Source organism: Palaemon carinicauda, chromosome 27, assembly GCF_036898095.1.
Source record: "Palaemon carinicauda isolate YSFRI2023 chromosome 27, ASM3689809v2, whole genome shotgun sequence".
Lineage (NCBI taxonomy): Eukaryota > Metazoa > Arthropoda > Malacostraca > Decapoda > Palaemonidae > Palaemon > Palaemon carinicauda.
Genome location: NC_090751.1, coordinates 46,020,859 through 46,045,161, shown reverse-complemented (window position 1 = coordinate 46,045,161; position 24,303 = coordinate 46,020,859). Strand labels below are relative to the sequence as shown.

General features: G+C 43.9%; 1 long non-coding RNA gene across 2 annotated transcripts in view; it reads left to right on the top strand.

The window, feature by feature from the left end:
- The window catches only part of LOC137621182 (uncharacterized), a 102,732-nt gene that overhangs the window by 7,131 nt on the left and 71,298 nt on the right, over nucleotides 1–24,303 (top strand). For both annotated transcript variants that reach the window (XR_011040160.1, XR_011040161.1), the window contains exons 2-3: nucleotides 5,655–5,823; nucleotides 15,679–15,849. This is a non-coding gene — a long non-coding RNA (uncharacterized lncRNA). The remainder of the gene's footprint in view (nucleotides 1–5,654; nucleotides 5,824–15,678; nucleotides 15,850–24,303) is intronic.

Genomic DNA, 24,303 nt, shown 5'->3' with positions numbered 1-24,303 from the left:
GTTTCTCCCGTCTCTGTTCAACCTACGAGGGAGAAACTTTAGTCATTCGCCAGTCTCACCTGCTGGTGTTTCTTCCCCTCGGGGGGAGTTCACTTACAGACTCCTCTTCGGAGGACTGCAGAAGGTCAGCTTGCTGACCTTACGGCCCCCAGAGGGCGCATTCATCGGAAGGCTCGCCTTCCTCTTCGTCAAAGAGGCCTTCCTTCACCTGCGGTGAGGAAGCGCCTCTGTGATTCAACACTTTCGATGCAGTCTATCGCAGAGGAGCCTCGAGAACAATCATCTATCACTGTTCCTGCATTGGTCCTGGACATTTCTGCAGATCGTTCGCGATCTCCTTCAGTGAAAGGTTATCCTTTTAAAGGACACGTCGACCTTCCACACGACAGACCTGCCGACCTGCCGTCACCCTTTTTACATAGGCCTAACAAGGCTTCACCTGAGGACGCTAAGGCGCGCCATCCAGATACGCGCTATGCGCCAACGAAACCTGACGAGTGCTCTTTAGTAGCTCGTCAAGCCCCATCTCTAAACCCTATCACAGGGCATCAAGGGCGTATGCGCCAACACGCGCATACATCCCAACAGGAGCATAGCTCCATCACGCGCTATGCACGCCCTCACGCACATACGCGCCCACGTTCTCCTGCGCACGCGCCAGCGCGCTATCAGTCTCCTGCCCTCGCGCAAACGCGCCCAACAGCTAACTCCTGCGCACCAACGATCTACTGATCTGGGCGCTGCTGGGAAGTCAACAAAGCTGGCTTCTCCCACGCGACAACGAGTACCAGCGTTCGCATCGCGCCAGCCTTCTCCTGCACGCATCCGCGAGGATATGTGCGCTCTCGCCTATCCTCTCCAACGGATTCGCGCCAACATTCTATCGCGTGCCCACTCACCTCACACGTTTCAACTGCACGCCCGTGCACTAGGAATCTCACTCCTGCGCGTGCGCGCCCTACGACTGGTATAGGCACGCGCGAACTCTCGCCCGCGCCCTCAACGCATTGATCCTGCGCGCCCGCGCGCAAGAATACATGCCAACAGTCTCCCGCACGTACGAGTACGCGCCAACAGTCTCCCGCACACGCACTCGTACCTCCTGCGCGCCCGCCAGCAGTCTCCCGCACGCATGCCCCAGTATTCTCCCTCATGCGAGCCCCATTATTCTTCCTCGCGCGAGCGCCAATATCCTCCTGCGCGCGAGACTGCTGAACTACGCACGGCAAGGTCGCCATCACCTCATTCCCCTCCCTGCAAGCGCATACCACCGCGCATTGTGGGAGAAGGGAAACATCTAGAGGGGTCCAGGATCCCAAAGCCTCACTGGCGAACCCACCAATGATAACTCCTCCCAGGGATCCTTCAATTCCTGTCCCTTCAAAGGGTGTGTCTGACAGCGCATCTGTCAGCCAACAGCCCTGGTTCGGTGCACTGGTTAGAACCGTAACGCAGGCTTTCAAGCCTGTCTTCTCTGAGTTAGGGCACAGATCCATGGCTGCTTCTACCCCTTTGAAGAGAAAAAGAGGAGTTCCAGACGCGGTAACTTCCCTAAGGGCGAAACTGACTCCATGCAAACCTTCGAGGCAGGTTCCTTCTTCCCCCCAGACGGCCTCTCCTTCCCTTTCGGACGAAGATTTCCCGTCCCCAGGGGAATAACGTGAGGAGAGACTTTCCCCGATCGCACCAATGGGGGAAACCCCTCCTCGCACCGAGGCGTCTACTCAATCGGGGGTTGAAAGGAACATGCCTTCCTCGTCAATGTTGGAGTCCTACATCCTTCCCAGGAAGGAATCTGAGGATTCCAAAACATTGCTGAAGTCCTCTACTAGGATTAGGATGGAGCCAGCTAGCCACTCGGGGAACGTCCGCGGATCTCCCCAAGAAGAGCCTTTGGGGACAGGAGACTTCGCTGCAAGTCCTACATCAGGAGGAGACCAGCAAGAGTCGGAACATGCATTTTGGCAAGTTCTGACTCTAAGGGCTCTCAACGGGTTTTCCGACCCAGAGACCCCTTCTCGAGAGGGCAAGGACACGGTCTTGGACAGTGTCTTTGGTACTCAGAAACCCTTCAAGACCAGTGCAGCACTGCCCTGCCCTGGTCTCAAGGGGTTAAGAGTACCAGGGACAAGATCTCTCTAGAGCTCTCCGAGATGTCCTCCTCCAACCGTTCCAGTGGCACCAACAAGCTCCTCCCACCTCCTCGCGTACAGCAGAGGAGGTACTTCGAGATCCTTAAGGAGCCTTGTTTAGCTCTTCCTCTTCATCACTCGTTGGGAGAGCTTACCAGGGGAGTCCCACTCGAGAGAGACTCCAACCGGCAGGTCTCGTTCTCGACAGCCGAGATCCTCAACCAGGAGAAAGTTGCGAAGTGTGCTATGCAAGCCACTTCGTGGCTCGATATCTGTTTGGGGACCTTAGTTATCCTGATACGTTCTAAGGATTTCTCCAAAGAATGTACCAGGAAAGCTATGGAGACCTTTCTTCTCTTGGGTACTCACACGATCGAATTTCTGGCCCACCAAGTCTCGAACTTGTGGGCAAATACCATTCTGAAACGTCAAGATGCAGTAGCTGACGGATCTCCAGTGGTGGGTGGCAGACGAGAACCTATGGAAAGGAGTGGCCCTTCTCGTCCTCCCCTGGATTTGATGCTGTTTTCGGACGCTTCAAAAAAAGGGTGGGGGGCTCACATGCTGCACCACACGACCTCGGCCTCTGGTCAGAGTCAGAAAAGTACCTCCACATAAATCTCCTAAAGATGAAGGCCGTCTTTCTGGCCCTTCAACAGTTCCAACAGTACCTGGCAAGTCTCACTGTGGTGGTGATGAGCGACAACACCACAGTAGTGGCCTACATCAACAAGCAAGGAGGTACTCTTTTGCAGCAACTATCCCATCTAGCAGTAGAGATACCGAGATGGGCCGAAATCCACTCGATACCACTATCGGCACGCTTCATTCTGGGCAAAAGGAATGTGCTCGCCGACAACCTGAGCAGAGCATCTCAGATAGTGAGTACCGAGTGGTCTGTGGATCATCTAGTAGCCAACAAAGTCCTGACGTTGTGGGGTTCTCCGACTGTGGACCTCTTGGCAACGGCCCTGAACTTCAGGCTCCCGCTGTACTGTTCCCCAGTCCAAGACCCCAAGGCTCTCTGGCAAGATGCTTTCCAACAACGGTGGGACTACATCGACGTTTACGCCTTTGCCCCGTTCTGTCTGATGAGGAGGGTACTCAAGACCAGAACATCAGTCAATCTTTCAATGACCCTCATAGCTCCGCTATGGCATCACGTGGAATGGTTCCCGGACCTTCTGCAACTCCTAACGGAGCCACCTAGAGAACTCCCTCCACGACACAATCTACTCAAACAACCACATGCCAACATCTTCCACAAAGCCGTAGGTTCACTACGGCTTCACGCCTGGAGTCTATCCAGCATCTCCTCTCTGAGGGAGGATTTTCGTAACAAGTTGCAATCAGGATGTCTGGACACCTGCGAAAGTCTTTTGCAGCAGTCTACCAGGCAAAGTGGAAAGTATTCTGTAGTTGGTGTCGTGGAAGTGGTATCTCTCCACTCGATGCCACTATTCCAACAATAGCGGAGTTCGCGTATTTACGTGAAGAAATGTGCCTTTTAGTCTCGGCAGTGAAAGGTTATCGCTCAGCCTTAAAGTCTAGCCTTCAGGTGGAAAGGAATGGGCATTTCCTCATCGCTAGAGCTTTCTCTACACATACGTAGTTATGAACTTGCCCTCTGTCGGAAGTGAGACCTCCCCCATGGAACGTGGTTCGAGTTCTCAGGTCTCTTAAGAGACCTCCCTATGAACCATTACGCCAGGCATCAGATCGCCACCTAACCTGGAAGACGGTATTCCTGCTAGGTTTGGCCTCGGCCAAGCGAGTCGGCGAACTTCATGGTCTCTCGTATGACATCGCCCGTTCAAGGGGATGGGGGGAGGTAACATTCAGGTTTGTCCCAGAGTTTATTGCGAAGACTCAGAATCCAGGAGTAGCGGATCCTCGATCCGACTCCTTCCGGATTTCTAGTCTCCGTTCTGTAACAGATGACCCAGACCATCTCTTACTATGCCCAGTAAGGAGCTTGAGGCTTTATCTCAAAAGAACTGCTGCAGCCCCTCCTCGTGTGCCAGCACTATTCGTCAGCACAGGAAGGACTAAGAGGAGGGTCACCAAGAACACCATCTCTGCATGGATTCGCAGGGTCATTGACCTGGCCCTGAATCCAGACCCTGCTCCGTCACGTCGCCTCAGAGCACATGATGTCAGGGGCATAGCTACGTCCCTGGCCTTCAAAAGAAATATTTCAGTGACGCAAGTTCTACAAGCTGGGGTGTGGAAACTTCAAACAACATTCACATCCCACTACCTGCAAGACGTGACCCACAGGAGACTCGATACGTTCACTATTGGTCATGTGGTGGCTGCACAACAGCTGGTTTAAAACCTCAAGCTCCTTAGTGGACAAGTAGCAGAAGGTTGAGGGCATTGTTACCCGGTTTTAGTCTGCATGAATGAAAAGATTTGACTGGCCCTTATTCTTTTCTTCATCATCCCCTCTCTTGGGGAAAGCAGCATCCTGGGTTTTCTGCATAGCTGACCTCAAACCACTGCAGGTAAACCATGCTCCCTTGTGTTCCTAGTATTAATATTAACTGTTACGTCCCCATACCCTGACGAGGTGGTATTGGGAAAGTCCTAGTCTACAAGTTTCCATCTAAAGAACTTCAGAACAACTTTCTAGGACGAGTCACACTTCTTCATACCTTCACATACAGCTTGCGTAGGCCGCAGACCTTGCGTAACAAGGTTCTAGCGAGGTGCAGGGACTCCTTATTCCTTGGGTGCTTACACACTCAAATAACGAGCCCCCGGGCAAAGCCAAAAGCCAGACTGGCTGGGACATCCTCCCTTCCTAATGGGTGAGTCACCCCTATTAAATAGCGTGGTTTGTATTCGTTACGGAACGAATGACATTCGTAGATAATTTTTATTTTTCCTAACTATACAAACCTTAGCTATTTAACCAAACTTGCCCGCCAGCCCTATCCCCTTTGAAGTCCTACCTCCAAGCAAAGTGAACTCAAGCACAGGTGTGTTAGAAGTGGGTTAGTGAGCTACCCTCCCCTACCCCTGCTAACTAGCGGTGTGGGTAGTAAACCCTCGTTAAAAATTAATGGCTCGTCAATTCAGCCACGCCGAAAGTAATACCCCTATTAAATAGCTAAGGTTTGTATAGTTAGGAAAAATAAAAATTATCTACGAATTTGTCATCTTGGTTTATTATTTTGAGACCTGTCAGGGAGATTGAAAGAATAAAATTTAACTTGTTTAACTCGGGAGAACTAAGAGGTTATATTACTTATGGTAACCCTTCCAAGGGAATATCAGGTTAACAGCACACATGTAGGGCCCAGAAAGTCATAGGGAGCAATGGTACATGAAGAAACACACAAGGTATGTTTAATATTGGACTATAAAAGGAGAAACTCTAATGGAAGTGTTGCTGATACTAGCCTGATTTGTAGAATTGGAGGCTAAGCGTGTTGAATGGTTGCCATTAAAGCAAATTGTGATATAAATATATGAATTAATGAATGTACCTATATTAACCATTTTATCTTATTTCAGGGTGCTGGTATATATGAATTGAAGGAAACAATACTGATGTTGTCACAAAGCCAAATATTTAAAGTTTAACTGTCGGTTACTATACAGCTGCTGAGGTGACTAAATTTAACATGCTTAGATTTTGAAAAATTGGACAGAAGTGATTGGAAAATATTGCTGCTGGATAAAGGTGATGCATATTTTGATTTTTTTCATATACCTAAAATTATATGGAAGTTGATTTTGTTTTTCATTGAATTATATTCAAACAAAAGTTAGATAATTATATATAGGTAACCAAACTTAAGAGTAAGCTTTTAAAGGGTTGATTTTCCAGGGAGTTAAAGTTTATCATTATTTCCAGGTCCTATGTAATGTTGAAAATAGAATCTTAATGTTTTTATCCAGGAAATGTCTAAGATTTAATTATAATCAGTGTGATAAATATTTATTGACTTTCCTGGTAGCATATTTTCAAGTTAATTTGCATTAGTTAGCGCATATAATCAAAAGAACAGATGAAAGATTTGTAGCTACATTGATCATCTTGACTCACAAGTCACAACCCTTGTTTTTAAAACAGCATATTAAAAAATACATTTTTCAATTATTAAACTTCTGAAGCCTTGGATGGAAGATTATAATTTTTCCATCAAGCCTGTCCACTCACTCTGGCTTCAATGTCAATAATTACAAGCTGCAACTCCCTATTTCTTGTCCAATCCCTCTACTTTAGTTCATTGTGCATCTGTGGGGCTTTATTCAAGTTGTATCAATTTAACGACCTCTATTTCTACTGTCAGGCCTCAAGTGCTAAGTTCATGAACTATAAACAAAAACCAATGGCTTACATTTTTTTATATACAAGTATAGGTACTGTATAGATTTGATAATAGGATTTGTTACTTTTCTCTAGGTTCAGAATGAAGATTGCTTGGTAACATTCTGCTAAGTTATGGTCACCATTTAACTGGCAAAGGTTTAGAGTGCAAATCTTTAGTTCTCTCATAATTTTAGCCCTGAAAAACACTAATACAGTTTTTAATATATTAAAAAATGGCTTTTGGCAAAGGAAAAACCTACGGTACATTTGCTGAGGTGTAGTGTGGTCCCCGAGAAGATTGGTGATGGGATTGCCTGTTCAAGCCTTTACCAGAAGAGTCCTTGGGGACTACACAATACATTTGCCCCCCAAAATACACCAGGTTTATTGCATAATTCTTTTAAGTTTTAATCAATCTGCATATTTTGACTTTAAAGATTTAATCTTGTGGTTGCCTATTGGTAACGTCCTTGGCTGCAATCTGCCAGACGGAAGTTGGAGTCCCGCTCAAACTTGATAGCTTCTCTACATTTTCATCCTCGCCATTCTTGCGAGCTAAGATAGAGTGGAGCCTATAAGTCTACCTAATGACTCGTCAGCATTGTCCTGCTAGCGAGGACACTGTCACTGTTCCTAGGCTCTGCCATTCATGTGTGGCCTTTAAGCATAAATTTATAGTTACCTCAAGGTTTGCCCTGTAGGCTAATATTATTTGAAGGACTTTGCAGTGATGTTTTAGCCCTTAATTGCACCGACTTTCTAGCTTTCAATTATACTTCTCTTCATGATTTGTTTTTCCTCCAACTTCAGAATGTTTGCTTAATATTGCAACTTTGGAATTTTTACCTAGTGCGCATGTGCACAATGTCCTCCCAGGACCTAGTGTTTGAACTAAAAGACAAAAATTCTTGGATCTAATCCTAGTTTGAATGATTTGGAGAAATTGAGGTTTGTATTCCTTCAATTTTTTAATGTCTATTCCATTACGTTGATTTTTACTCGATGGGTAAGATGCCATTGCAGCAGATTTGTCTGGAGACTCCTTCAGCTTGCTTGTTAGGATCTTTTTTGGATCTTGTTACTTTGGTCACATTTAAAAGAAATTGGCTCCAGTCAGTTTAGGTGTTTCAGTGTGCTGTATTTCTGCCACATCATTACTCTTTTGGCCACTAAAGTCTTTCTACACTAGCAGCTTTTTCTGAATGGCCAATGGCAGCACCCCTTTTTTCTCTTCTCTATATTGCATCCATTCTCATTTCAGTTTTAACATCTAGCCTGCCAACTACTTCAACTTTACATTAGGGAAACTGCCAAGTGCACCCTTATAGTTGAGCCTTGATGCTGAACAGCTTCTCTGGCATTTTTTCTGGGCCTAAGCATCCACACTGTCAAGACTTTGATGTGTATTGTGGGGTTCTTTGAAGATTTTCATTATACCCCTCTTACTCTTCCTTTGATTTTTATTAAGCCTAAAAAGAACGGTACTCTCTTCCTATTTTTTTTTATTTTACTAAGTAATGGTTGTTGATGACCTGGCTGATCTTGATACCTTGCCTGTTGCTTGAAACTTAAGTAATCCATTATAAATATCCTATGTACTAAGGTAGTGTTTTAGGAGGCAGGTATATAAAGTATATATGCCATGATAGTATTACTACTACTAAATACACGTTCCTCTCAAGTCCTGGAGGAAGTGCCTGTTGTTAAGCCAGAATATTGTCAACTTGCAACTTTTATGCCCATCAATAGGGCATGGGCACCATCTCAAATAATATATAGTTCACATTCAAATCACTTCAGATATAAAGTGTAGATGGGGCATCAAATCAAGTTACTTCCTACCATATATTATTAAGTTGATCTTAGTCTCCATTTGTTGTTTGAAATCTTGTTCACCCATCGATTTAATTAGTCTGGCTTTATATTCTTTCCCCAATATAACTGGAATAGTATAAAAGATACAAAAATTGGAAAAAATTTTCAACTTAATAGTTCAAATACTGTAGGTTTAAGGTTTTTTTTTAATGAAATAATGTATTTTTGTTTGAGTAAAAATGTATTGCCACTTTTAGTACAAATTTTTTAGTAAACAGGCACAATCTACTCAAACAACCACATGCCAACATCTTCCACAAAAAAAGCCGTAGGTTCACTACGACTTCACGCCTGGAGACTATCCAGCATCTCCTCTCTGAGAGAGGATTTTTGCAACAAGTTGCTGTCAGGATGTCTGGACACCTGGGAAAGTCTTTTGCAGCAGTCTACCAAGCAAAGTGGAAAGTTTTCTGTGGTTGGTGTCGTGGAAGGGGGTCTCTCTCCACTCGATGCCACTATTCCAATAATAGCGGAGTTCCTCGTGGATTTGCGTGAAGAAATGCTCCTTTCAGTCTCGGCAGTGAAAGGCTATTGCTCAGCCTTAAGTCTAGCCTTCAGGCTGAAAGGAGTGGACATTTTTTCATCGCTAGAACTTTCTCTACTCATATGTAGTTATGAACTTACAGCCCTCAGACAGAAGTGTGACCTCTCCATGGAACAGGGTACGAGTTCTCAGGTCTCTTAAGAGACCTCCCTATGAACCATTACGCCAGGCATCAGATCGCCACCTAACCTGGAAGACGGTATTCCTGCTAGCTTTGGTCTCGGCCAAGCGAGTCAGCGAACTTCATGGTCTCTCGTATGACATCGCCCATTCAAGGGGATGGGGGGACGTAACGTTCAGCTTCGTCCCTAAGTTAATTGCCAAGACTCAGAATCCTAGAGTGGCGGATCCTCAATTCGACTCCTTCCCAATTTCTAGTCTCCGTACTGTAACAGATGACCCAGACCATCTCTTACTATGCCCAGTAAGGAGCTTGAGGCTGTACCTCAAAAGAACAGCTGCAGTTCGTCCTCATGTGCCAGCACTATTCGTCAGCACAGGAAGGACTAAGAGGAGGGTCACCAAGAACACCATCTCTGCATGGATTCGTAGGGTCGTTGACCTGGCCTTGAATCCAGACCCTCCTCCGTCATGTCGCCCTAGAGCACATGATGTCAGGGGCATAGCTACGTCCCTGGCCTTCAAAAGAAATTTTTCAGTGACGCAGGTTCTTCAAGCTGGGGTGTGGAAACGTCAAACAACATTCACATCCCACTACCTGCAAGACGTGACCCACAGGAGACTCGATACGTTAACTATCGGCCCTGTGGTGGCTGCACAACAGGTGGTTTAAAACCTCAAGCTCCTTAGTGGACAAGTAGCAGAAGGTTGAGGGCATTGTTACCCAGTTTTAGTCTGCATGAATGAAAAGGTTTGACTGGCCCTTATTCTTTTCATCACCATCCCCCCCTCTAGGGGAAAGCAGCATCCTGGGTTCTCTGCATAGCTGACCTCAAACCACTGCAGGTAAACCATGCTCCATTGTGTTCCTAAGTATTAAGATTAATACTGTTACGTCCCCATACTCTGACAAGGTGGTATTTGGAAAGGCCTAGTAGTCTACAAGTTTCCATTTAAGGAACTTCAGAACAACTTCCTAGGACGAGTCACTCTTCTTCATACTTTCACACACAGCTTGCGTAGGCCGCAGTCCTTGCGTAGCAAGGTTCTAGCGAGGTGCAGGGACTCCTTATTTCTTGGGTGCTTACACACTCAAATAACGAGCCCCCGGGCAAAGCCAAAAGCCAGACTGTCTGGGACGTCCACCCTTCCTAATGGGTGAGTCACCCCTATTAAATAGCGTGGTTTGTATTCCAGTTACGGAACAAATGGCAAATTCGTAGATAATTTTTATTTTTCCTAACTATTCAAACCTTAGCTATTTAACCAAACTTGCCCGCCAGCCCTATCCATCTTGAAGTCCTACCTCCAAGCAAAGTGAGCTCAAGCACAGGTGTGTGAGAGGGGGGGGGTAGCAAGCTACCCTCCCCTACCCCCGCTAACTAGCGATGTGGGTAGTAAACCCTCGTTAAAAATTAATGGCTCGTCATTTCAGTTACGCTGAAAGTAATACCCCTATTGAATAGCTAAGGTTTGCATAGTTAGGAAAAATACAAATTATCTACGAATGTCATATTTTTGACTCAATGTCTCAAATACTCTTAATTATTTCAATCTCCATACAAAAACATTCTCACACCTGTCTGTCCAACCTCTCTTCTCTTTTTAGTGTCTGTATTTAGAGGGAATTGCACTTGCTGTGATTGGAGTTTTCAAAACTAATTGTGGGTGCTTTGGTAGTTTTGCTAACTACTCGATAATGTTTGATTCCTAGAGATACTGGTAGATATTCTTTAAATTGATATGGAGGACATTCACTCGCACTCAAATTAATTAGCCCATGGATTCCAGTGGTTGGCTGGTTTCTAAAGAAAGGCATGTCGGCAGTTTTGTATGATTAGAGGGGTGATGATTATATTCTTGCTATATACAAAAAGTCCCTCGTATTATTGAGGTAAAGTACCATCACTTTGGGGTAGGGTAGTGTGTGGATGTTCAGGAGTTAGCTCACTGGTGTCATTGGTGGAAAAATCCCATAAAAGCTAATTGGGTCTTTAATAAGGTCAGTCAAAAAATTTTCTATGTTAACTAATTTTGATTTTTGTTAATTCTTATAATCATTCTCCCTCTTAAAGTAAGATTTGAAAGATAGTTTCCCCTTCCCCTAGATGCCCTGGCAAGTCGCCACTCTTTGAAGAATCTCTACTTCTGTCGGTAAGGAAAATGTTTACTTTTCTTTGGCTGTATCTTCCCTTACTGTTGTTGACTTGAAGCACCTGCAACTCAAGTATCCATCATGTGAAACCTTTCATTCCATCTTCCTTGGGATGTTAGGGGGATGAGAAATTCTGGCAGTATAAATGACAACTTTGTTTACTATTTTGAGACCTGTCAGGGAGATTGAAAGAATAAAATTTAACTTGTTTAACTCGTAAGGACTAAGATAGAGGGTATATTACTTAATGGTAACCCTTCCAAGGGAATATCAGGGTAAAAGCAAACCTGTAGGGCCTGGAAAGTCATAGGGAGGAATGGTACATAAAGAAACACATTAGGTATGTTTAATATTGGACTATAAAAGGAGAAACTCTAATGGAAGTGTTGCTGGTACTAGCCTCATTTGTAGAATTGGAGGCTAGATAGTGTTGAATGGTTGTGCTTAAAGCAAATTGTAATATGAATATGAATTTAATGAATGAACCTATATTAACCATTTTATCTTATTTCAGGGTGCTGGCATGTATGAATTGAAGGAAACACAATACTGATGTCGCCACAAAGCCAAATATTTAAAGTTTAACTGCAGTTACTATGCAGCTGCTAAGGTGACTAAATTTAACATGCTTAGATTTTAAAAAATTGGACAGAAGTGATTGGAAAATATTGCTGGTGGATAAAGGTGATGCATATTTAGATTTTTTTCGTATACCTAAAATTATATGGAAGTTGATTTTGTTGCTCATTGAATTATATTCAAACAAAAGTTAGATAATCATATATAGGTAACCAAACTTAGGAATAAGCTTTTGAAGGGTTGATTTTCCAGAGAGTTGAAGTTTATCATTATTGCCAAATCCTATATAATGTTGAAAATAGAATCCTAATGTTTTTATCCAGGAAATGTCTAAAATTTAATTATTATCAGTGTGATAAATATTTATTGACTTTCCTGTTAGCATATTTTCAAGTTAATTTGCATTAGTTAGCGCTTATAATCAAAAGAACAGATGAAAGATTTGTAGCTACATTGATCATCTTGACTCGCAAGTCACAACCCTTGTTTTTAAAACAGCATATTAAAAAAGATACATTTGTCAATGATTAAACTTATGAAACCTTGGATGGAAGATTATAATTTTTCCACCAAGCCTATCCACTCACTCTGGTTTCAGTGACAATAATTACAAGCTGCAACTCCCTATTTCCTGTCCAATCTCTCTACTTTTAGTTCATTGTGCATCTGTGGGGCTTTACTCAAGTTGTATAAATTTAATGACATTTCCTTAAGTGCAAAGTTCATGAACTATAGACAAAAACGAATGGCTTACATTTTTGTATATACAAGTATAGGTACTGTATAGATTTGATAATAGGATTTGTTACTTACCTCTAGGTTCAGATTGAAGATTGCTTGGTAACATTGTGCTAAGTTATGGTCACCATTTAACTGGCAAAGGTTTAGAGTGCAATTCTTTAGTTCTGATCACTTTAGCACTGCAGAACACTAATACAGTTTATAATATATTAAAAAATGCCTTTTGGCAAAAGAAAAACCTATATTTGCAGAGGTGTAATGTGGTCCCCGAGAAGATTGGTGATGGGATTGCCTGTTCAAGCCATTAACAGCTGTGTCCTTGGGGAATCTCTCCACTTGATGCCACTATCCAACAATAGCGGAGTTCCTCATGTATTTGCGTGAATAAATGCGCCTTTCTGTCTCGGCAGTGAAAGGCTATTGCTCAGCCTTAAGTCTAAGCCTTCAGGCTGAAAGGAGTGGACATTTCTTCATAGCTAGAACTTTCTCTACTCATATGTAGTTATGAACTTACCTGCCCTGAGTCAGAAGTGAGACCTCCCCCATGGAACGTGGTTCGAGTTCTCAGGTCTCTTGAGAGACCTCCCTATGAACCATTACGCCAGGCATCAGATCGCCACCTAACCTGGAAGACGGTATTCCTGCTAGGTTTGGTCTCGGCCAAGCGAGTTGGCGAACTTCATGGTCTCTCGATTGACATCGCCCATTCAAGAGGATGGGGGCACGTAGCGTTCAGCTTTGTCCCTGAGTTTATTGCCAAGACTCAGAATCCTGGAGTGGCGGATCCTCAATTCGACTCCTTCCCGATTTCTAGTCTCTGTACTGTAACAGATGACCCAGACCATCTCTTACTATGCCCAGTTAGGAGCTTGAGGCTGTACCTCAAAAGAACAGCTGCAGCCCATCCTCATGTGCCAGCACTATTCATCAGCACAGGAAGGACTAAGAGGAAGGTCACCAAGAACACCATCTCTGCATGGATTCGTAGGATCGTTGACCTGGCCTTAAATCCAGACCCTCCTCCGTCACGTCGGCCTGGAGCACATGATGTTAGGGGCATAGCTACGTCCCTGGCCTTCAAAAGAAATTTTTCAGTGATGCAGGCTCTTCAAGCTGGGGTGTGGAAACTTCAAACAACATTCACATCCCACTACCTGCAAGACGTGACCCACAGGAGACTCGATACGTTCGCTATCGGCCCTGTGGTGGCTGCACAACAGCTGGTTTAAAACCTCAAGCTCCTTAGTGGACAAGTAGCAGAAGGTTGAGGGCATTGTTACCCAGTTTTAGTCTGCATGAATGAAAAGGTTTGACTGGCCCTTATTCTTTTCCTCATCATCCCCTCTCTTGGGGAAAGCAGCATCCTGGGTTCTCTGCATAGCTGACCTCAAACCACTTCAGGTAAACCATGCTCCCTTGTGTTCCTAGTATTAATATTAATACTGTTACGTCCCCATACCCTGACGAGGTGGTATTGGGAAAGGCCTAGTAGTCTACAAGTTTCCATCTAAAGAACTTCAGAACAACTTCCTAGGACGAGTCACACTTCTTCATACCTTCACACACAGCTTGCGTAGGCCGCAGTCCTTGCGTAGCAAGGTTCTAGCGAGGTTCAGGGACTCCTTATTTCTTGGGTGCTTACACTCTCAAATAACAAGCCCCCGGGCAAAGCCAAAAGCCAGACTGGCTGGGACGTCCACCCTTCCTAATGGGCGAGTCACCCCTATTAAATAGCGTGGTTTGTATTCCAGTTACGGAACAAATGGCAAATTCGTAGCAAATTTTTATTTTTCCTAACTATACAAACCTTAGCTATTTAACCAAACTTGCCCGCCAGCCCTATCCCCCTTGAAGTCCTACCTCCAAGCAAAGTGGGCTCAAGCACAGGTGTGTGAGAGAGGGGGGAGTAACAAGCTACCCTCCCCTACCCCCGCTAACTAGCGGTGTGGGTAGTAAACCCTCATTAAAAATTAATGGCTCGTCATTTCAGGTACGCCGAAAGTAATACCCCTATTAAATAGCTAAGGCTTGCATTGTTAGGAAAAATACAAATTATCTACAAATTTGTCATATTTTTTACTCTGAATGTCTCAAATACAAATAAAATTATTTCAATTTCCATACAAAAACATTCTCACACCTGTCTGTCCAACCTCTCTTCTCTATTTAGCATCTGTATTGAGAGGGAATTGCACTTGCTGTTCATTGGAGTTTTCAAGACTAATTGTGGGTGCTTTGGTAGTTTAGCTAACTACTCAATAATGTTTGATTCTTAGAGATATTGGTAGATATTCTTAAAATTGATATGGAGGACATTCACTCGCACAAAAGAAATTAGCCCATGGATTCCAGTGGTGGGCTGGTTTCTAAAGAAAGGCATGTCGGCAGTTTGGTATGATTAGAGGGGTGATGATTATTATATTGCTATATACAAAGTCCCTCGTATTATTGAGGTCAAGTACCATCACTTCGGGGTAGGGTAGTGTGTGGATGTAAAGGAGTTAGCTCACTGGTGTCATTGGTGGAAAAAATCCCATAAAAGCTAATTTGGTCTTTAATAAGGTCAGTCAAATAATTTTCTATGTTAACTAATTTTAATTTTTGTTAATTCTTATAATCATTCTCCCTCTTAAAGCAAGATTTGAAAGATAGTTTCCCCTTCCCCTAGATGCCCTGGCAAGTCGCCACTTTGAAGAATCTATACTTCTGTTGGTAAGGAAAATCTTTACTTTTCTTTGGCTATATCTTCCCTTACTGTTGTTGACTTGAAGCACCTGCACCTCAAGTGTCCATCAAATGAAACCTTTCATTCCATCTTCCTTGGGATGTTAGGGGGATGAGAAATTCTGGCAGTATAAATGACAACTTGGTTTACTATTTTGAGACCTGTCAGGGATATTGAAAGAATAAAATTTAACCTAACTCGGAAGAACTAAGAGGTTATATTACTTATGGTATCCCTTCCAAGGGAATATCAGATTAACAGCACACCTGTAGGGCCCAGAAAGTCATAGGGAGGAATGGCACATGAAGAAACACATTAAGTATGTTTAATAATGGACTATAAAAGGAGAAACTCTAATGGAAGTGTTGCTGATACTATAGAATTGGAGGCTAAGTGTGTTGAATGGTTGCCATTAAAGCAAATTGTGATATAAATATATGAATTAATGAATGTACCTTTATTAACCATTTCATCTTATTTCAGGGTGCTGGTATGTATGAATTAAAGGAAACTCAATACTGATGTCATCACAATGCCAAATTTTTAAAGGATAACTGTCAGTTACTATGCAGCTGCTGAGGTGACTAAATTTAACATGCTTAGATTTTGAAAAATTGGACAGAAGTGATTGGAAAATATTGCTGCTGGATAAAGGTGATGCATATTTTGATTTTTTTCATAATCCTAAAATTATATGGAAGTTGATTTTGTTGCTCATTGAATTATATTCAAACAAAAGTTAGATAATTATATATAGGTAACCAAACTTATGAGTAAGCTTTTAAAGGGTTGATTTTCCAGGGAGTTAAAGATTATCATTATTTCCAGGTCCTATATAATGTTGAAAATAGAATCTTAATGTTTTTATCCAGGAAATGTCTAAAATTTAATTATAATCAGTGTGATAAATATTTATTGACTTTCCTGGTAGCATATTTTCAAGTTAATTTACATTAGTTAGCGCATATAATCAAAAGAACAGATTAAAAGATTTGTAGCTACATTGATCATCTTGACTCGCAAGTCACAACCCTTGTTTTTAAAACTGCATATTAAGAGATACATTTTTCAATGAATAAACTTATGAAACCTTGGATGGAAGATTATAATTTTTCCACCAACCCTATCCACTCACTCTGGTTTCAGTGACAATAATTACAAGCTGCAACTCCCAATTTCCTGTCCAATCCCTCTACATTTAGTTCATTGTGCATCTGTGGGGCTATACTCAAGTTGTATTAATCTAATGACATTTCCTTGGTTGCAAAGTTCATGAACTAAAGATAAAAACCCTTGGCTTACATTTTTGTATATACAAAAAATGGGTGGGCGGCTCACGTGCTGCACCACACGACCTCAGGCCTCTGGTCAGAGTCAGAAAAGTACCTCCACATAAATCTCCTAAAGATGAAGGCCGTCTTTCTGGCCCTTCAACAGTTCCAACAGTACCTGGCAAGTCACTCTGTGGTGGTGATGAGCGACAACACCACAGTAGTGGCCTACATCAACAAGCAAGGAGGTACTCTTTTGCAGCAACTATAGATATGATAATAGGATTCATTACTTTTCTCTAGGTTCAGATTGAAGATTGCTTGGTAACATAAGTTATGGTCACCATTTAAAAAATTTAACTGGCAAAGGTTTAGAGTGCAATTCTTTAGTTCTCTAATCATTTTAGCACTGAAAAACACTATTACAGTTTTTGATATATTACAAAATGGCTTTTGGCAAAGGAAAAACCTACGGTACATTTGCTGAGGTGTAGTGTGGTCCCCAAGAAGATTGGTGATAGGATTGCCTGTTCAAGCCTTTACCAGAAGAGTCCTGGGGGACTACACAGTACATTTGCCCCCAAAAATACACCAGGTTTATTGCATAATTCTTTAAGTTTTAATCAATCTGCATATTTTGATATTTAAGATCCCTATGGGTCCTGCGGACCTTCAGTGGTGGGTGCAGACGAGAACCTATGAAGGGGAGTGGATCTTCTCGTCCTCCCCCCGGATTTGATGCTGTTTTCGGACGCCTCAAAGAAAGTGTGGGGCCCATGTTCTGCACCACAGGACCTCAGGCCTCTGGTCAGAATCAGAAAAGTGCCTCCATATAAATCTGCTAGAAATGAAGGCCGTATTCCTGGCCCTTCAACAGTTCCAACATTACTTGGCTGGTGTCACTGTGGTGGTGATGAGTGACGACAACACAGTAGTGGCTTACATCAACAAGCAGGGAGGTGCCTTTTCAGAGCAGGTATCCCATCTCGCAGTAGAGATACTGAGATGGACCGAAGTCCACTTGATTCCACTATCGGCTCGCTTCATTCCAGGCAAGAGGAATGTGCTCGCCGACAGTCTGTGCGGAGCGTCTCATATAGTGAGTACCGAGTGGTCTTTGGATCATCTAGTAGCCAACAAAGTCCTGACTTTGTGGGGTTCCCCGACTGTGGATCTGTTCGCTACAGCGCTGAACTTCAAGCTCCCGCTGTACTGCTCCCCAGTCCCGGATCCCAAGACACTCTGGCAAGATGCCTTCTAACAATGGTGGGACAACATCAACGTTTACGCCTTTCCCCCGTTCTGTCTGATGAGGAGGGTACTCAACAAGACCAGAATATCGGTCAATCTCTCAATGACCCTTATAGCTCCGCTATGGCATCACGCGGAATGGTTTCCAGACCTCCTGCAACTCCTAACGGAACTTCCGAGAGAACTTTCTCCACGACACGAGCTACTCAAACAACCACACGCCAACATCTTTCACAAAGCCGTAGCTTCGCTTCGACTTCATGCCTGGAGACTATCCAGCATCTCCTCGCAGAGAGAGGATTTTCGCAACAGGTTGCGAACAGGATGTCTGGACACCTGCGAAGGTCATCTGCAGGGGTCTACCAGGCAAAGTGGCAAGTTTTCTGTGGTTGGTGTCGTGGAAGGGGTATCTCTCCACTCGATGCCACTATTCCAGCAATAGCAGAGTTCTTCGTGTATTTGCGAGAAGAAATGCGCCTTTCAGTCTCGGCAGTGAAAGGCTGTCACTCAGCCTTAAGTCTAGCCTTCAGGCTCAAAGGAGTGGACATTTCTTCTTCGCTGGAACTTTCCCTACTCATACGAAGTTTTGAACTTACCTGACCTCAGTTGGAAGTAAGACCTCCTCCATGGAACGTGGTTCGAGTTCTCTGGTCTCTTAAGAGACCTCCCTACGAACCATTACGCCAGGCTTCAGATCGCCACCTAACTTGGAAGACGGTGTTCCTACTAGCTTTGGCCTCAGCCACCCTCCCTACCCCCCGCTAACTAGCCCTGGGGTAGTAAACCTCGTTAAAATTCTAATGGCTCGTCATTTCAGCTACGCCGAAAGTATTTACCCATATTAAATAGCTAAGGTTTGTATAGTTAGGAAAAATAAAAATTACCTAGGAATTTGTCATATTTTGAAGCCTTAAGAGTGAACTGTCATGTGTGTATACTAAAAGTCTCGGTTCATGAAAACTGGTAAAGTTTTAAAGTTATTTGGGTCTGGAGCTGTTTTGCAAACAATGCTCAGATACTGGTTAATTTTCTTAAGTCTGTTCCCCGGTGTTATTGCTGTAAGCTTTTTGAGCTTCAATGATTTTGAAATTTTTTATACATTCTGTGGCTTTTAAGAGTTAGCAGATTGTGTGGTCCAATGCAAACTGTTGCCTGTGCTAAATTGTTTCAACTCCTATCCTATAGAATCTGTTTTAGAATGTAGGTTTCATTGATGCACAACTGGTTCTACCTATTTCAGGAATGTTTGAAAGTGTCTCACCAGATCTAGAATGAATTACTTTCCTTCTTCCTACTATAATGTATTTGCCATGTATTGTATGAAAAAAGTTCTGTGTATTGGGAACTTAGAAATAAACTTTGGATTGCGATCACCCTTAAATTTCTGTAACTTAACCTTTAAAATTAGTAGGTTTTTGCTTAATCCTAAATCCCTTTTCATTTAATATCCTGTAAGCGCACCAATTGTTTAGTTTTCTGTTTTGAGTTTGTAGAAAACTTTAATCTTTATTGTGAATCATTGAAAATGCAGTGCTGGCATTTAAAGTTTTTTTTTCTTTTTCCAGTGACGTTTGAATTCATCGTATTAGAATAATCCAAAGGGTCCATACGGCGGTGGTGATAAAGGATAAATGAAGTGATCGTTCTGATGTCTGAGGTTAGCTATACGTATTGTCTTCATACTTAAGACAGGCATTATATGCAGTTACTGTCCCTTTGGGATTAATTCCACCACCTGAGCTGTCTAAGAAGAAATATAGTTAAGGTTTATATGGTAGATGTATTTCAATAAGTTTAAGATTGTGAATGCTAAAGAGTACAGTAGATATTTTTGGTATTGGCCTAAGTTAAATGAGTCCAGTACCATACAGTACAAGACTACAGAATATCTTTTAGAAAATAAATGTTATGTATATTGAAAAATAAATTTAATGTATATTTGAAAGTCTTTGCAGTTGTCTGAGAACTGGCTTGTGCCAGTACCGTATCTAAAATTTCGAGGAAAAAGCCATATTTGGTGTAATGGTATTTTATTACAAAGGCCTACCTGTAACGGGCTGGCCATCAACAAGAGCTTCTGGCAGCCTTTTTGTTAAGGGTTGGTCTACATAATTTTCAGTGTTGAATCCTTGTGAGGGGTAAGTGTGCTTTCAGAAAGCGGTATTTGTTCCGTAACCGAAATACAAACCACGCTATTTACATAGGGTTTACTTTCGGCGTAGCTGAAAGGACGAGCCATTGGAATTTAACGAGGGTGTATTACCCCCGCGTTAGTTAGCAGGGGGGTAGGGGAGTGGTAGCTAGCTACCCGTCCCCCCTCACACACCGGTGAACTGCTTCACTTCACTTTTGGGTCGGACAATGAACAGACGTCTGTTCTGTCCTCGCATGGCAGCCATTAATGCTTTGTCTTACTAATTACTTATTTTCTTATACTTAATATATATGTAAACATTCTTATGTTTATGTATATATTTGAGTATAGAAATACAGTAAGTTTCCTTTTCAGTGTTTGTGCTGTGTGTGTGTAGGGAGTCCACTCATTATACGACTCTTCTCCGTGTGGTCTCAGGCCACTACGGTGACTTTTCATGGGTCGCGATCTCTCCCTTGGTCCTTCGGTCTCCCTTCGGCGGGCGCCGTGGGGAATCGTCATCGCTGGACTTTACTTATTAATATGTTTCTCTGCTGTTCCTCCTTCCCTACAGGGAAATTGGGAGTTTTGTTTGACTACGGTCTATCTCTCTCTCTCTCCTTGAGTTCGTTCACCCTTTTATTACAACTACGTATTATGGTAGCTTCCTTCCCGTTGCGGGTTGAATTGCTTCCATTTATTTTGTCTCAATTATTTTTTTTATTTAAATCTAATTGTATTTGTTGAATTAGTTGAATTACATATTTATAATTGTTATAATTCTGTTTTGTTATAGTTCTCCGCCTTCCCCCCCCCCTTCCCGTGAGTGTCAGTGGGGTAGGAGGGTGCATTCCTACGTGTAGTTCTTATACAGGTATTGCTCGACTTACGGCCTATGCGAGAGAGGACACTCAGAGACTCCTCTTCAGAGGACTCCCCTGCTGTTGTTGCTGAAGGCTCAGTTCCCCCCTCCGAACATCTTTGAGGGGGCAGCTGAGTCCAACGGTCTCTCCTGCGAGTGTCTCTCTCCCTCGGGGGAGTTCACTAACAGAGACTCCTCTTCGGAGGACTGATGATGGTGCTCCTGTCCGTGGTCATCCTCATCTTCAGCCGCAGAAGATCCTCCTCGATAGGAACAGACAGTTGCTGCTGCTTCTCTAGACCTGTCAGCAGTTCATTCGCGATCTTCAACACCTGCCAGATCTTCTTGTCTTCCTTCTCCGTTCCTGGATACAGTAGCGCTGTGGGCGCCTCCACCCCGTTTTCCAAACGGGCACCGGTCCCTTCGGGGCTAAGGGCTTATCTCACATGTGAGTAAGCCCTTTGGTGCCAGGTTTTTTTTACCTGTGCAACCTTATTCTACTGCGCGCTCGCGCGCAGTAGCTCACAAATGTTCCTGATGTGCGCAATGCGCGCCAACATTCGCCCTCGCGCCCACGATCTCCGTATCTGGGCGCAAGTCTCCTGCTGTGGACCAGACTTCTGCTGAATCAACTCCTGATCGCCAACTCTTCTGAGACCTTCTGTGCGGCTACGCGTCATGCGCGCCTACGAACTCCTGAACGCCCACGATCGCCTGCTCGCCAGTGCACATCTGATCACCCTTTCCTGATGTGCGCATTGCGCGCCAAAGTTCGCCCTTGCGCCCACGATCTCCGGATCTGGGCGCAATCAGGGAGGTTGTTCTTCACTGAACTCCTCGTGCACCTGCTCGCCAGCGCGCATCTGCGCCCCCTTCCTGATATGCGCATACGCGCCATCGTTCGCCCACGCGGCCATGATCTTCGGATCTGGGCGCAGGCAAGGAGTTATTCCTTCGCCTCCTCGCCGACGATTTCTCATACGTCTGGCCGCGCATTTCTCCTGGACACGCAACTACGCTCCTACGATCTTCTGGTTCCTGCTTCGTCACGCAGTTCAAGAAGTTCCTTCGCTAGCTCACAGGCGCTCACAGGTTCTTCTGGACTCGCAGCGCTTCCACTTGACCGCGCCGCCCAGGAGATACTTAAGTTAGCGCACAGGTGCTCACAGGCATCCCTGGGCTCTCCTTACGCGCCAGCGATCTCCTACGCGCCCGTGCGATTCGTCGCCTGCGCGCAAGCGTTTTCAACACCAACGCTTCAATCGTCGTAGGTTTCCTACGCGCCCACGCGTAACTCACCAGATCTAGAATGAATTACTTTCATTCTTCCTGCTATAATGTATTTGCAAAGTATTGTATGAAAAAAGTTCTTTGTATTGGGAACTTGAAATAAATTTTGGATTGCGATCACCTTAAATTTCTGTAACTTAACCTTTAAAATGAGTAGGTTTTAGCTTAATCCTAAATCCCTTTTTATTTAATATACTGTAAGTGCACCAATTGTTTAGTTTTCTGTATTTGAGTGTAGAAAACTTTAATCTTTATTGTGAATTATTGAAAATGCAGTGCTGGCATTTAATTTATTTTTCTTTTTTCCAGTGACGTAAGAGTTCATCATATTGAAATAATCCAAAGGGTCTATACGGCGGTGATGATAAAGGATAAATGAAGTGATCGTTCTGATGTCCGAGGTTATCTTTATGTATTGTTTTCATACTTAAGACAGGCATTATATGCAGTTACTGTGTCTTTGGGATTAATTCCACCACCTGAGCTGTCTAAGAAGAAATATAGTCAAGGTTTGTATGGTAGATGTATTTCAGTAAGTTTGATTGTGAATGCTAAAGAGTACAGTAGATGTTTTTGTATTGGCCTAATTTAAATTAATCTATTACAGTACTATACAGTACAAGACTACAGAATATCTTAGAAAATAAATTTAATGTTTAATATAAAATAAATTTATGTATATTTGAAATTGCAGTTGTATGAGAACTGGCTTGTGCCAATACTATATCTAAAATTTTGAGGAAAAAGCCTCAATTGGTGTAATGGTATTTTATTACAAAGGCGTACCCCTAACGGGCTGCCCATCAACAAGAGCTTCTGGCAGCATTTTTGTTAAGGGTTGATCCACATAATTTTCAGTGTTGAAGCCTTGTGAGGGGTAAGAGTGCTTCCAGAAAGCGGTATTTGTTCCGTAACTGGAATACAAACCACGCTACTTAGTAAGGGTATTACTTTCGGCGTAGCTGAAATGATGAGCCATTAATTTTTAACGAGGGTTTACTACCCACACTGCTAGTTAGCAGGGGTGAGTGAGGGTAGCTTGCTACCCCCCCCCCCCTCTCACACACCTGTGCTTGAGCTCACTTTGCTCTCGGCTCGGATGGTAGTTGGACATGTCCGCTCTCATCCTCGCCATCATTTGGCAGCTATTTAATACTTTTGTCTTTCTTTTTCTAATACTGTTTGTGAAGTTGGCCTCTGTGATTATGCGGACCTGCCCTGGGTTTCCCGACCGCCCCTGTGGAACATTCATGTCGGCGGTCGAGACCGATCCTCACTCCCTTTGTCCTTCTTGTAGGGGCCAACGGTGTGATAGCAACAACAGGTGTAGGGAATGGTCTACCTCCCAGTGGGAGAGGTTTTCGCAACGACGGAAGTAGTAGTCCAAACGGGATATTTCTCCTTCGAAGGTTTCTTTGATAGGAGAAAAACCCAAGGCCTCTTCTTTCGTTGCCCAAAGCTCCTCCGAAGCTCCCACTCGGTCGGTCTCTTTCGAGAGACCGTAGAGTGGTAGCGTAGACCGATGTACTGTTTACCAAACTTGGGGCTCGAGAGATGACGTTGCTTCCCTTGCGAAGCAGCTCCACCTCTCTCCTCGGGGGAGGATATGTCACTAACCCCCATTTTTCAGCTTTGGTCCTCCTTGGGGCTTACGCGTTCGCCCTCCAAGGAGGTTTTGCTTAACTACATCCGATTGGGTGCCGCTGTCAAGCAATCGTCGTCACCGACAGATTGATCCTTTGTCTTTTGTCGACGTTGTGGTGTCAGAGATATCCAATGCGGTATCACCCATCACCTCTGCCTCTTCAAACCCTACAGTAGCTGATGGCTTAGTTTCTCCCGTCTCTGTTCAGCCTACGAGGGAGAAACTAAGTCCGTCAGTCTCACCTGCTAGTGTTTCTTACCCTCAGGGGAGTTCACTTACAGAGACTCCTCTTTGGAGGACTGCAGAAGGTCAGCTCGCTGACCCTACGGCCCCCAGAGGGCACATTCATCACAAGGCTCGCCTTCCTCTTCGCCAAAGAGGCCTTCCTTCACCTGCGGTGAGGAGGCGCCTCTTTGGTTCAACATCTTCGATGCAGTCCCCCGCAGAGGAGCCTCGACAACAATCACCAATCACTGTTCCTGCATTGGTCCTGGACCTTTCTGCAGATCATTCGCGATCTCCTTCGGTGGAAGGTCGTCCTTTTAAAGGACACGTTGACCTTCCACCCTGCCGACCTGCCGTCACCCTTCCTGTATAAACCTAACAAGGTTTCATCTGTGCTTGGCTTGAGGACTAAATTTAGTAATCCTGATCC